This window comes from Aquarana catesbeiana, linkage group LG06, assembly GCF_042186555.1.
Source record: "Aquarana catesbeiana isolate 2022-GZ linkage group LG06, ASM4218655v1, whole genome shotgun sequence".
Lineage (NCBI taxonomy): Eukaryota > Metazoa > Chordata > Amphibia > Anura > Ranidae > Aquarana > Aquarana catesbeiana.
Window position 1 is genome coordinate 396,569,322 of NC_133329.1, and position 2,163 is coordinate 396,571,484.

General features: G+C 43.2%; 1 non-coding gene across 1 annotated transcript; it reads left to right on the forward strand.

Annotated features, from left to right (window-relative positions):
* The first annotated feature begins 1,720 nt into the window (after positions 1-1,720).
* Positions 1,721-1,911, forward strand: LOC141101840 (U2 spliceosomal RNA). The gene has a single exon (XR_012235034.1). It is a non-coding gene; the product is annotated as a U2 spliceosomal RNA (small nuclear RNA).
* Positions 1,912-2,163: the final 252 nt, after the last annotated feature.

Consider the following 2,163-nt stretch of genomic DNA (forward strand, 5'->3'; position numbering starts at 1 on the left):
TGACCCGGCCTGTCTGACCCTGCATCTCGCTCATCCAGCCTGCTACAGCTCCCAGCCCTGCAAGCCTGCATCTGGTACTGCTCTGTGGTTCATCCCAGCCTGCCACCAGTCAAGCATTGTGTCAGCTCATCTACTATCTGCCTGCTGATCACCGCTACTATACGGACTATTGAACTGTTCACAGGCACTCATACCCCACCGTGCTCCTGTGGCTGCTGTATCACTACCAGTGGTCCGCGAGCCGGAGTTGTACGAGAGGCCTTCCTCTACACGTCAGGCTCACATCCCAGGTACGTAACAATGTGAATAGGGGAAGCCAAGCTTCTAAAAACAATTCATATAACTAAAATTAATCATTCTTATACAGGTGCATCTCATAAAATTAGAACATCATCAAAAAGTTAATTTATTTCAGTTAATCAATTCAAAAAGTGAAACGCATATATTTTATATAGATGTGTTACACACAAAGTGACACATTTCAAGCATTTCTTTCTTTTAATTTGGATGATTATGGCTTACAGCTAGTAAAAGCCCTAAATTCAGTATCTCAGAAAATTAGAATATTACATAAAACCAATAAAAAAAGAATTTCGAATACAGAAATGTTGGCTTACTGAACATTATGTCCATGTACACTATAGTATGCACTTAATACTTGGTCGGGGCTCCTTTTCTATGAATTACTGCATTAATGTGGCATAGCACAGAGGTGATCAGCCTGTGGCACGGCTGAGGTGTTATGGAAGCCCAGGTTGCTTTGATAGCGGCCTTCAAGTCATTTGCATTGTTGGGTCTGGTATCTCTCATCTTCCTCTTGACAATACCCCACAGATTCTCTATGGGGTTTACGTCAGGCGAGTTTACTGGCCACACAGTAATACCATGATCAATAAACCAGGTATTGCTTGTTTTGACATTGTGGGCAGGTGCTAAGTACTGCTGGAAAATGAAATCAGTATCTCCATAAAGCTGGTCAGCAGAAGCATGAAGTGCTCTAGAATTTCCTGGTAGTCTTTGGACTTGATAAAACACAGTGGACCAACACCAGCAGATGACACGGCTCCCCAAATCATTACTGACTGTGGAAAATGTAGCATTTCATTTGGAAATCAAGGTCCCAGAGTCTGGAGGAAGAGTGGAGAGCCACAGAATTCATGTTACATGAGGTCCAGCCAATCACAGTGATCACATGAACGAGAAGTCCATTCTGCCTCCCAGCATTAACTTCTTACAGACCGCCCACCGTGTATTTAGGTCGCTACTTTGACGTTAAATACCGTTGTTATGGCAGCAGATAGCTGCCTTAACCCCAGTATTTTCTTCAACGGCGGGCGGTCCGCTTTAGGATAAAAGTGGTCTTTGTGGCGGATTCGCCACAAGATGACTTTTATCGGCGGCGGGAGAAGTGCCCCCCCCCTCCTGCCATGTCCCGGTCATCTCCACCGCTTACCGGATACATCGGTCATCAAGCGTCACTTACACACTCCGGCATGCCTCCCAACTTTTTGAGATGGGAATGAGGGACACCTATCAGCAAAAGTATGCAGGCATAGGACACACCCCTGGTCACGCCCCTTAAAGGAGAATTGTACAAAAAAACAAGATTGGTTTAATCCACAAGTGCTTTTTTTACCTTTACTATTCATTTATATTGGCTTTTGGAATTTACAAATACAGCAATTTAAAAATCAGATGAAAGGTTTAGCATTGGAAAACTCTCGCTTCTCGGCCTTTTGGCTAAGATCAAGTGTAGTATCTGTTCTTATCAGTTTAATATCTGATACGTCCCCTATCTGGGGACCATATATTAAATGGATTTTTGGAACAGGGAGATGGAAGAAGAGCTTGCTCTGTCCACTCCACGCATCGACCTGGTATTGCAGTACCTCCAGGACCGGTGCACCAAAAAAAAAAAAAAAAAGTGTATTTTATATACATCTATATAGATCAGGCCAAAATGAGGGACAAATGAGGGTGAAAGAGGGACAGAGGGACATTGCTCCAAATCAGGGACAGTCCCTCCAAATCAGGGACAGTTGGGAGCTATACCTCCGGCCTTAAAGGGACCACATTTTTTTTTTATTGAAAAAAAAAAAAAATGTATTGCTTTTAAGCGTAAATGTGAGATCTGAGGTCTTTACATTCCTTCTAATAGGAATA